Raw genomic sequence first — 13,416 nt, forward strand, 5'->3', positions numbered from 1 at the left:
ATGTCAGATGAAGACTAATCGTGTCGTGGTGTAATTAGACTTTGTTATTTAACTATTTTTGTTAACTATGTTTTAAATGTATGTGGGTCACTGTTGTTGCATTTGTACTATGTAAACCTTATTATTGATTGTGAGGACCATGCACATTATTCGTAATCTAGTTTATTCCCATAGAACGCATAAAAGTCAAATATTCCCACACATGATGTTTTTCAATAAGCACCTAGAACATAACAATAAGCACCTACAACATAATACAGAAAACTTAAAGTAACTTACACGATGTCACCAATATGCATGCATTGCATATTGAACACTAATGCTACTAACATTATTGACTTAACCTAGACATAACACACATACCACATAGGCATTCACTCTGACAGGTAGTCCTCGTAGTTAAGGACATTGTTACGTTCCGTCGGAGTGAGTTGCCAGTTCGTGGCGGCGGCCAGCTCTTCCGCTAGCTGTAGCATGTGATACCTAGACCTACGAAGTATCATGAGATTATTCTCTTTTTTTATTTTTGTCACTGCACGCTCATATTGATGCATATTTTGTCGTGATAGTGTGAGTGAGACACGATCAACAAGAGGCGCTCCGATTCGCACGAGATCATCGTGTAGAGCGTTGGACTCGTTCACACGAAAGTCCCACTCCCGCCGCAGTCCGGCATAGTATTCCCTCTCGTCGGAATCTCTCTCCCTCCTATAGTTATCTGGAAAACGAGGTAGCATCCAATTGCGCATTGACATTGGAAAATGTGACTTATGATCGGTATCTGTAGATGTTTTGCAAGGGTAGATGTAAATGGGAGTGGGACTTTATATAGGAGTTTTGCAAGGGTAGATGTAAATGGGACTAGGACTTTATATATGAGTTTTGCAAGGGTAAATATCCACGTGGATGTGATTATATGTAAGGGTAAGTATTCACGTGAATAAAGATGATATGTCTCGACATTGTATTGTTTAGTGAGGTGTTGAGGAGCACATACTAACTGCGAACATGACTTGGCTATACAGTGGCACCTGTTGGTGCACGTGGTTCGCTGAGGCAACTGTTTGATATGGCTATAGCTTATGCTACAGTAGAAGGCAGGTGATGTGTACTGCAAAGGAGGTTGTGTGTTTATTCACGTGAAGACTATTCAGCATTCCTATGCTTCATCTGACATGACTTGACGAGACAGTGCCGAGTTGCATTAAATGTTTCATAAACTTTTCAAGGATGCTCTGCATCATTGAAAACGATGCATTGCAAAAATCTGCATATTTGTGTATTGACGAGTGTGTAGGTGATATGACTGGATAGGGTTCACGTGAAGACTATTCAGCATTCCTGTGCCTTGTCTGACATGACTTAACGAGACAGTGCCAAGCTGTGTTAAATGTATCATAAACTTTTCAGGAATGCTCTGCATCCTTGAAAACGGTGCATTGCGAAAGGATGCATATCTGTGTGCGCATATGCGTGTAAGTGATATGACTGGACAGGGTTCAACAGTGTGACGCACTGTTGAGCAGCACATGCAGCACTGCAAAGTGTATAAGTAGAAATGGTGGACAGCTCACCCCCAAAATTAATGCATAAACTTTGAAGGGATGCTCTGTATTTTCACGTGAGTGTGGATGGGTACTTGTGGTCAGGGTTCAACAGTGCTGAGCTATCCATGGTAGCTACACTCACTGTTCCCTATGGTGGTATTTGGCAAGTGGGATTGAAGAAAGTTGATAACAACATTTGGTTTTGTAATGGTTGGCAGGATTTCGTTGAATACCATTCTATCTGTTATGTTTATTTTCTAATTTTCAGATGTGAAGGAAAATCAAGCTTCCATGTTCTTATATTTGATAAGACTACCACTGAGATTCAATATCCACTCAATAACAACTGTAAATTGGAAGATCATCAGCTAGAAATAATAGACTTATATGAAGATGACAGAAACATATCCCTTAACTGATTTGCCCATAAAACATGAAGCCAGACAAAAGTTTGTTACGAAAGTAACAAAAAACTTTCTTCTACATAAAGAGGAAGACAGAATGAGTGGTTGGCCTGGTTTGGATGAGTCTGTATGTAATGTATTTATATAAAGTAGGACAGTAGCAGAACTAAGATACACGGATTCGGGTATATGATACAGCAACTGATGGTGTCATATATATGAATTATTTGTATTATTGAATCATATGTGTGGTTAGTATGTGTGGTTTGGATGAGTCTGTATGTATTGGATCTATTAAATTTTCCTACAAGTAACGTGCAATAAATCTAAGTTGGGTGATGAGTGTTATGTGGGTAACATTCCAATTTACACAGAGAGAATATTGGAAACATCAACATATCTAAGCAGAGGACATTTTCCAACCAAAGCACAAGAATCATATGTAGCAACAAAGAACAACAGGGAAAGAATGAATTACGATTTCATATACACTTAGCTAATCCATTGAAAACATTGCAACATACAAATAGAACAATGTAATACAGTACCAGTTTCACGGAATGCATGTTGGAAGGGAGTATTATCTTGAACAAATGTGTGTTTTTACACCTCGCCGGTGATGGTCTCAGTTGGGCCCCACTCTACTTCGGCGAGTCCTTGCTTTAGGAACCATATGGTTTTTCTATGAAAGAGTGGTTGGTGTGTGTGGTTTGGAAGAGTCTGTATTGTAGAATGTATGAAATTTTCAGTTTAAATTTTCATATGTAGCAACAAAGAACAGCAGGTAAAAAATGAAAAACTGATTTCATTTAAACTTAGTGAAGACTAATGAACAGTTTCTCTTTAGTAATGCAAAAGTTGAACGTACATAATCATCATTTGTCAGACGTTAAGAACAACATTTTGTATTGCACAAAATGTGTAGACATTAACAATAACGTCTAATGTTCGTAGGTAGAAATTTCTGGAAGTCATCATTGCTTGAATCTGAGAAGTCTGAAATATCTCTTTCATCATCTAATGCAGTAATTTCATTAATAGACTTCATGGCTCGCTCTTGCGCCTTCCCCTTTAGATGCTTCCTAGCTTTTTGGATTGCGTGAAAACGGTCTAGTCGCCTTTGCATTTGATTGTTCTCTTGTTTAAGATGCGCAAGTATGTTGGCAGGTTCATCTCTAGGTAACTCGGCTGAGCGTGCCTTAGGAACTCGTAACCCGTGCCATCGACAATACACCTCCAACTCACACCTCTTCTCGTATAGGGTTGACCATGGTGGTTCTGCTACGGTGAACTCTATTGCGGTTGTATCTGTACTTAGTTTTGTGGGTTTGCCGACCATGATGTGTCCGATGCTTCCAAGACTCTCGTACGTCTATATTGGCATATTAATGAAATCCCTCTTCTTTCCGACCCATTTCCCTCCATAGTGGTCTGTGTATGTTTGTAGTTGTTGATCTGCTGGAGCTTCTGATGATCCATATGTTGAAGTAGATCCAAACTTGTTTCGCATTTTACGATTTGACATTGAGACGCTGCGACTCATAGTTTACTCAATCTAGGAATTTAGTGGGAGTAGAAAGAAAGTCATTATTGTGGTGCATTTATAACCTTATTTCATGGTTCAAGCATTACAATCAAAATTTAGTAGAGCTTGTCATGTCAATACAGGCTAGAAAAACACTGTATGAAGAGGGTCATAACTGTTACCAATGTCATGTGTCTAGATTCTTGTGGGGACAACACCAATTTAAATATGAAATTGGTGTCTAATTTTCCTCCATCTATCTAAATTTAACTGGGATCAATTGTAATTACGCTACTATTGCTGATAGAAGTTAGGTGAATTTCCACAGTGCTCCTTTTTTATTAATTTTTTTTCCCCCACACCCGTGTATTTTCAGGTTCACCTCTCCTTCTACAATAATCAAAACCCAAGATTGTTCCTCTCCTACTCAACTAACGGTGCATGGTCGCAGTTACCACACTGATTAAGCCACCTTAACATACAGCTCCCCTATTTTTCAATGAATGCTATTTATGTATCTTATATAGGAAGAGGTTCTCCATCTATTCCGATTTTACTTTTCTTTACAACTTTAATGGTCTTGGTTTATGCTCTGCAAAACCAATTCCAACCATTCCTAAGGTTTGATTACTCATTTCTTTAATATGCCTAAACTTTTGTTCCTTTTTGTCAAAAAATTTTGTTGTCTAATTATATAATTTGATTGTTTTTCTATGATTGATGTTGTATGTTTATTTTCCGTTTCATAACAAGTTGTAAGGAAACTGATAATTTTAATGGTCCTGGTTTATGCTTCCTAAGGTTTGATTACTTCTTCCTTTCATCTGCCTATGCTTTCGTTCGCTGTTGTGAAAAAATTACATTGTTTAATTGTATAATTTATTTGTTTTCCTAGCATTGATGTTGCAAGGAAACTTAGAATTTAACTGCTCCTGGTTTATGCTATGCAGAACGAATTCCAACCATTTCTAAGGTTTGATTACTCTTTTCGTTCATCTGCCTATGCTTTCCTTCCTCTTGGTGAAGAATGTTTATTCTGTAATTATATAATTATTTTCTTTCCTATGATTTATGTTGCATGTATATTTTCTGTTTCATAACAAGTTGCGAGGAAACTGTAGTAGTGTTTGAATTGAAATTGAGAGTTCTGATAATGCATTAATATTTCCATGATGTATTTCAAAAAACTTGTTTAGAAAAGGAATTTCAAAACAGATTTGGTTCTACATCTTCTTCTTCCCCTGATTGCATAATAGTATATTTACAGTTTTATGTGTGTACATGCCCGGTAACTTATATGATAAAGGGTCTTTACACAGCTTATTGTCTCAACAAAGGTCGTCATCAATGTTTTTACACTTTATGAAAAACTCTGTTGCCAATTAACTGAGGCTTTTTAACTACTTATTTCCTTACCAAAGGCTACCTCTTTGTTATTGGTCAATTATTCCTATGCCTTATGTGACAAGTAGTTAGTTGTGATTTTCCATAGTACCTGCTTATTTTGTTAACAAAGGTCAATTTTTTCCCCTGTTTATGTTGTGATTGCAGTGTGGTTAGTATTTAACCCTAATAATGTATAACAAATTTCTTATTCTCTTGAAAAAGGTTAGCTACTTTTTTATTGATACTATTGTTATTATTATTGGTAAATTACTTGTTAATATGATTTTCGTTAGAGCTTTTAACATATTCGTTTTTTATGGTATTGACAAACTAACAGAACTTTGTATTTTCCCAGTTATTTAATTTTCAAGTAACTAACAAATATGGTGAGTGGTTAGCGGTAATGTTGTGTTACTGGTTCGATAATTATGGAACAAGTATATTATTTGAGATAGTTATGGACGAAGCACGAGCCAGAAGGTCAAAAAGGTGTTTGATTTAAAAAAAAGAAAAAAAAAAGAAAAAAAGAAAAAGAGGTATCCGAACTCAAGTAGAGATGTGTTGTAGAAGTGAAGTGGACCCTGGCAACCTATTTGATGGAGGCATTGTGTTCATCATTGGCCAATTTGGTGTTTGGTTTTAAGGGAATTAGGCTGCTTGAAGTGGTAATTTACGCTACTTTTTCCCTGAAGTAATTTACACTACTCTTATTCCATGGGGAGTATGTAAACAAGTTTTCCATGTAATTTACGGTATTTTTTCTTAAAATGTAATTCATGCCACTTTATTTTAGAGGGTATTATTATATTATATATTTGAGATTCAATATTATTTTACCCAATTTAACCCTCACCTAAAGTGGTTATTATCTAAGAAATTGTTGTAAACATATTTCTTTTGTAACATAAATTATATTTATCATTTGTATAATTCTATGTGAAATTCAATTTACATTTCCTCTTTTATAGACTATTACTTTACTGCTCCATTAACAATGTTATGTGCATTTTCTCAGTTTTAAGGGTAATTGATATCTTTGAAATCTAATCTCTTTTTAAGTTTTGTTATGGGGGTGTAGTAAGTGGCTAACCATTATTGATTCCTTCACCGGTGAAATAAGTATATTTCGAATTTCAACTCTTTTTCACTTTTTTTATGGATGTGTAGTAAGTGGGATTTGGGTGAAACGTGTAGTTTTCCTTATTTTCATAAACTTTTAAATAAGGATAGGGTCACACGAATTCCCCACTGTAATCTTAAAATTTTCCCTAAATATAAGGATATGGATGGAGAAGTGGAAACACAAAACAAATCAGTGACCGGAAACAGGAAACGTAGGTATTAATTATGAAAAAAAATCTATATAACGTTCATCGAAAAAGTATAAACGTGTATGAGTACGGCATAGGAAATTTAATCAAATACAACTATAAACCCTAACACTTTCAGCACGCGCGTGCTCAGAGTCTCTTCAATTTTTTGGGTAAGGGTTAATTTACAGCAGTTATTGTAATTTTGGATTATTATATTTTCCAATCATAAAAAAAAATAAATAAATAAAAAAGAATGAAACAAATAAAAAAAAACGTATGGGTGTGATGAGTATTATGTGCGGTGAATCACAATGCCGTACTTTTTTTTTGTTTGGAAAATGTAGTAATCCCAAATTATGAACAATGCTTTAAATTAATCCTTATCCATAAAATTAGAACAACCTCTGTGCACGTGCGTGCTCAGAGGCTAGTATGTGTTTAATCTACTTTTATGATCTCTTTTTATTTTTTTGGTGTAGCCATTGCATAACTAATCGATAATGCATATAACGAGGTAGGTTCCTTTCTGTTATCATTTCAATGATTGTAGTTTTTCTTCAAATATGCATATCAACATTCCAGTTGAAGGAAAAAAAGAAAGAAAGCAAATGATCATTCGATATAAAAGTCATCACACATTGTGAATATGGTCATATTATCATAAAATTAAAACCATGTTTGTGGACCTTGAAGAGTACATATAATAATATACAAATACTTGAGAATCACATAAAAAAACTTGAATACAATCTATGGAAGCTACAAATTAACCCTAAAGCTCCTACGCTACAATCCCTACTTCCCCTGTCTGTTATGTATTGCCAAAGGCAATCATCAAGAGCCAGACGGTGGCGGAGGTGGAAAAGCACTGCTGTACTCTGAAAAATCTGCTCTCAACGCAGCAACCTTAGCAATAAGGCCATCTAAAAGCTGTCCATGAGCTGCTTGAGTCGTCATAATGGTCTCCATCATAGCACGAAGAGATAGGGGAGGAGGAACAGTGGGGTCTGCAGCTGTGCTGTGAGCATGTACCCCATCGTCACCAATGTCAGCAACGGTACCTGTAGGATCAACAGGACTCTGCTCAGCATGATCATCTCCAGTGGTGGACTGTACTCGTGGCCTTTATGATGACCCAACACTCGGTCCAACACTCCTCTTTTCTGCAGTCCGCTATTTGAGAAAGGTGGCTCCTATAGGGGCTGTGATGTGGATCAACTCTAGGGAAGGAAAATTCTCTACCCCTACATAGCGTAGAATCCTATAGATGAAAACTGGGAAGAATAGACCATGCTTCTTACTCTTACTCCTATGCGCCCGAACAAGCGTTTCATAGAAAAGGGAAGCAAAACAAATGGACGCATCAGTGACGAGGGCATACAAAAAGTAACACCTCTCTCTAGGAATAGTATGGACATGGGAGATGGGGAAGATGTTGTGACAAACTATCCTAAATAAGATATAATTAAGCTCAGTTAAGTCACTCGAGTTAATTCTTGATGTTGTGAAGCCCAATGTCATTGATCTTCCGCAAAGAAGAGTCATAACATCAGAGATTTCAGGACGGTTCGAGTATGAGTATGGATAAGTAGGTGTTCTAACACGAGGTACATCAAGAGCATTGGATATATCATTCTTAGTTATGACAAAGTATCGACCTCGAATCCAAGTAGCGAAATCATTATCAGAACGAATTTCGAGATTGGCATAGAACTCTCTAATCAGTGCAACTGGAGGGGGTTGTAAACCTTTACATAGAGACAACCAGTTCCTACACTGTAGATTCCTATGGACAGCAAGTGGTAATTCATCTAGATTGATTTCTCGTTTCGGCCAAATTGTCCAATACTGAATTACATTTTCAAACCTTTGCGCCTTCGTAACCGTTTGAAACGTTGTTTCATCAAACACAATTGCAGGTTTAGATGAGGAGGCAGACACTCTTTTGGCAGGCTTAGATGAGGAGGCAAACACTCTTTTAGCTTTGGTTTTAATGGTTTTAGACTTCTTAGGAGCCATATCTAGGATTTACAGGTGGGAATGAAAGCACAACAGAAAACCAATATTTAGAACTGCGTTAGAGACACATAAACACAATGTACATATGCATGACAAAAAGACTGCATGATATTGATGCACAATAAGCGTCAATGAATGAATGCATTGAAATGAAAAATTTTCTGTATGTACATGAACATTGATCCATACAGTCAAGTTATTTGAGAACCATGCAAACCCACAGTGTACATGGTGCAGTGGGTGTAAAACCAGTCACTACCATCCATCAATGTCTTACCATGTGGTCAATTTCAGGCAATTATACCCAATTCAACAAAACCCCAAATTCCACGAAGAACAAGATTGGCGAATGAACCAACATGTATACCAAGATGTGAAAATTTTGAATATAAACGATAGAGAACATCTCGCCAACATGCATACACAGCAACCCATGAACCAGTTCAGATGAAATGAAGCAATACATCAAAATCCCGAAATTCCCAATATGAAGACATGAACTCTAATTTTTCATTTCTCACAAATCATGCGTTCTTTGCAATTAAAGGGTAGAAAACGTGTGTACAACATCCATACAAAAAAACCCATTACCTATTTCATGTCAAAACACCAACACCCATGAAAATCCCCAAATTCCATATTAACACATGAACCCTAAATTGAATGGGCTTGTAGAAATCAGCTATGTTTATGTAATTAAAGGCTACAAATCGTATGAACAACATGCATATGTAAAAACCCATGACCCATTTCAGACCACAACACCCAAAATCATGAAAATCCCCACACTTGCATAGTTCGAAATTTCAGCTTTCACAGGGAGATTAATGCAGGATTTGAAATTAATTTCAATGGGAAGCAAGGGTAAAAGAGTCATACTACAGTTGAGGATCGATGTTTGGAACCCGGGAAGTCGCTTAGGAGCTTGAGGAATCGAGAGCAATCGACTGCTGCTACCGTGGGAGTCCAGTGCATCCACACAGCTAGCTATGCTTTAGTTCTTTTTATGAAACAACAGATAACACTGAACTGTGTATATGAGGAACCACATAACTCGATAATATAAGAATCGAGTTCCATAGTACTCGCTTAACGAAAAACCGAGTTATATAATTTGGACCGATCGTGCACCAATCAAGTAAGAATCGATTCTTCCAGACAACTTTGGCTGGAGTTGTGATGGATCGCAGATGTACTCGCTTTCTAGGACAGCGAGTACTAAATGTACTCGATAATTAAATTATCGAGTTACTTAAGTAACTCACTTTCTCGGAGAGCGAGTACTTTTGGTTATATTTTTCAGACACCAGTTAGTACTCGAAAATAGTATCATCGAGTTTTGTGTTTTGGACCGATCGTGCACCAATCAAGTAAGAATCGATTCTTCCAGACAACTTTGGCTGGAGTTGTGATGGTACTAAATGTACTCGATAATTAAATTATCGAGTTACTTAAATTAACTCGCTTTCTCGGAGAGCGAGTACTTCTGGTTATATTTTTCAGACACCAGTTACTACTCGAAAATAGTGTCATCGAGTTTTGTATTTTGGACCGATCGTGCACCAATCGGACAACAGTCTGTTTTTTCAGACAATCATGGCTGGACTCATGACTTCCTCGATTGGTCGCGTAGCAATCGAATGACAATCGATTCTTACAGTCACACATTGCAACACACTCCTATGCATTTCGATGGGTCGCAGCCAGTTCGACTGATCAGTAATTCTCCAGTAATACTCGGTTTTTATGAAATCGAGTTACAGATGGAACTCGCTTAATAGAAGATCGAGTAACGTCTTGTTGAGAGACGACTACATGGTACTCGAATCTTGGATTACCGAGTTATTAATGTTACTCGGTTTTAATAAAATCGAGTTTTATAGAACAGCCTTCCACTACATATTACAACTCGGCCTGCATGTTTTTTCCTGTTGCAGCTCAGTCAGTTTTTTACACCAGCAGGTATGTTCTGTTTATTACAATGTCCATGAAGCAACAAGTGCATGGCATGCAACACGCTCTTATATTGTTGCTTTTGAGATTGCCCCTGCTATATAAATATGAATGCAACAAAGTTGGAGAAGTTGGAAATCATACTAAAACAGCTTAGTGAAACCCCATTGCAATAACTTCGTTTTTAACTGAATTGTTTGCTTGACTGGCTTAGTAAAACCCCCATCAGTACATAACATTAAAGGCACTAACAAAGTGCATGACTACATAAGTACAAACTTTAATATCAACTTCTAAGCAAATAATATATTCCAAATAATTATCATGCAAATATTCATGCCACTATAGTACATTTTCAGTGTACTTGGGTTGGCTATTCTTTAATAAAAAGTTCTAACGTTATATATCAAAAAAATAAAAAATATCATGCTAACTTTGGAACTTTTCTTCTCTAGAATGAAAGACAGGAAAAGAGTGGCTCCTTTATTACTACAAGCATTCTTAATATCTTTTTTTTTTTTTTCAATCTTCGATTCCCATTGGGTGCACCTATAACTTACCAGTTTAAAAAAATAAAAAAATAAAAACAAGTCAAAATCAATGAGGGACAAAACAGTTTTGTAAGAAAGACTTATTGAAAGTCCCAGATTGAAATGAAAGGAGATACTATACTTCCTCCTCAATAAATACCTCTCCATCAAGAATTTCAAACATGAATACATTGTTTAGTTTTTGCAAGGGCCTGACATTCTTTAGTTTTTAATGTTGGGCTAGCTTATGTGTAAACCTAACATATAAGGGTTATTTATTTATATATATATATATATATATATATTTGTTTTCATTAGATTGTTACTTATCAAAAAAATAATATACAAGGTTTTCTTTTGTAAGAGAATAAAAAAATTTAGTAATTACAAAAGGGGCCAAAACTAATCAAACTGCTCAAAACCAAAACTAATCAACTCGTCACATTGGCCACTCTGGTCTGCTTTAAAAATTTAAGCTCCTTCAACTTTGCATTGTTGGATAAGTGAATATGGTGTTTTACTCAGGGAAATGACCAATTGTGGAGATGCCTTCTGAGAATTAAATATGAGCAAGATTCCCAGTGGACTACAGACGGAGTAGAATTTCCACACGGAGTGGGACTGTGGAAAGGAATAGGAGCAGGTTTTGGGAGTCCTATAAATTTATTAGATTTAAAATTGGGGATGGCATGAGGGTGAGGGTATATGGCTTGATGCATGGTGTGGGAACAAGTCTTTTAATTGGTTAGTTTACGTTAGTTTATGATCCTTTCCAAATTGCAGCTAACAAACATGCTAGGGTTAGTGATTATTTGGATGTTAGGGGTAAAGTAGTGCATTAGTACCCTATCTATGTTAGGCAATTGCAGGATTGGGAATTATTGTCTCCCTGCCCTGTTTGATTTACTGTATTCTCAATGGGTTCAGCTTTGGACAGAAGACAGCATATTGGAAACTAGATAGAAATGGTGACTAACTCCATGTGAATGTATTTTCAATTTCTTGAATTTTCTTTACCCTTTTCGTTTGTAACATTTTGATTCGACAATGGAACCCCACAATCACAAAACCAACTTGTGATTAGGGAATATGGGTCGTTCACGGTGGTGGATAAAGTTGGGATTTGGATAATTTGGTTGGGGTTGGTCTGGTATTTGTCCTTCACCGGGTAGTAGAGCAATTATAGAAATTGTGGATCATTATAGAGAAATTGGAGAAATTGTCATATTGAATAATATTTTATATTATTTATTGACAAAATATAAATTCTCCAATGACATAACCGTACATAATTTCATTTAGTATAATTACTTTCTAGTAAGTGTTTTAGCATGATACCAAAATTTATTTCTCAAAAGAATGTAGTCAAAAAAATTTATTTGGACTGAATTCATTCTACCAAAGTTTAAAATCTATTTGCAGTTGTCTCCTCAAATGCTGCATTAGAAGCTACAAAAGGCAGATTGAACCTATGGCATTAGTAAGCATCTCATGACCATGGACCCTTTTAGGACAAGAGGCCAGTCCCTAAGCTAATAGAGGCAATTTTGATTTGAAACAGGCCTATAGCTTCATTAACATATCAAAGTTACCATCAACCCAAAAAAAAAAAAAATCAAACTTACCAGAACTTCCATTACCTTCATAACCATTTACCAGGCAATGTATGCAACTACCAATCCACATAAAATGTTTATGCTACACATCAAAAGTGATACCAAATAATTCATGAGGTCTTTAACCTTAGACTAAACAACAATGACATACGGCAGAAAAATATTCTACCACCCAATCTAGAGACTGAGATAAAGGAATTCCAAGAATAAGAATCATCGATGGAAAAGCTAAGAGGATTTAAATTAATTTCTAAGCTCTTACTAACCCACCGTGATGCATATTGGTTAGCCAAGTCCTACAATTAGTGCCAAGGAGCTCTTGACTCATGTACATCTCATATATCAATTTATGTATATTCTATGATGAATGATTTTTGAAAACCAAAAAACCAATACTTCATTTCTAAACACAATTATCAAAAATACATTAGATTGAAATTTGAAGGAGGAATATTAAACCCAAACCATCTGAGAAGTGAAAACCCAAGGTTATCTATGATATCGAACACAAGTCATTATGGGTTTCCACCACTTATTTTACTAAAAATTAGAAAGATCTAGAGATAGAGAGATTCTTGACTTGGGGATTTGTTGAAAGTATATGATTTAATCTCTTCTTTCTTCTTCTGTATTAGAGGTGTGATATACATGTAATATATACTTATTTGTCTTACCATATAAAAATAGTTAAGCATAGGGTAAAGTTAAGTTATGGCCCTGATTCTATTTTTTATTTTTTCATAATTTGATAGTTGGAGTGGGGGATTTGAACCCTGCATGTCTACGTCGGAAACACTAGGAGGTCCCAATTAAACTACAAGGCTCTTGGCTAGGTTATGGCCCTAATTATCTTGCAAATTCAGAACTACTACCAGGCAGAAAAGGACATTGGCCAAAACAGCAATGCTTTAGCATTGCCAATACATTTTAGCATTTCTAATATTAACTAAATGCAGTAAGATATTGGAATTTAAATTGGAATCAAACTAACCAAAATAATAATTATGCAAATATAATGATTGACATAAGGTGAAGAAATTTGTCTTTCGCAAAATAGCATGCTTTAATCATAAAAGCAACACAGTCTTACAAATATACGTAGGCACCACAAATCATACCAAAC

Source organism: Quercus lobata, chromosome 11, assembly GCF_001633185.2.
Source record: "Quercus lobata isolate SW786 chromosome 11, ValleyOak3.0 Primary Assembly, whole genome shotgun sequence".
Lineage (NCBI taxonomy): Eukaryota > Viridiplantae > Streptophyta > Magnoliopsida > Fagales > Fagaceae > Quercus > Quercus lobata.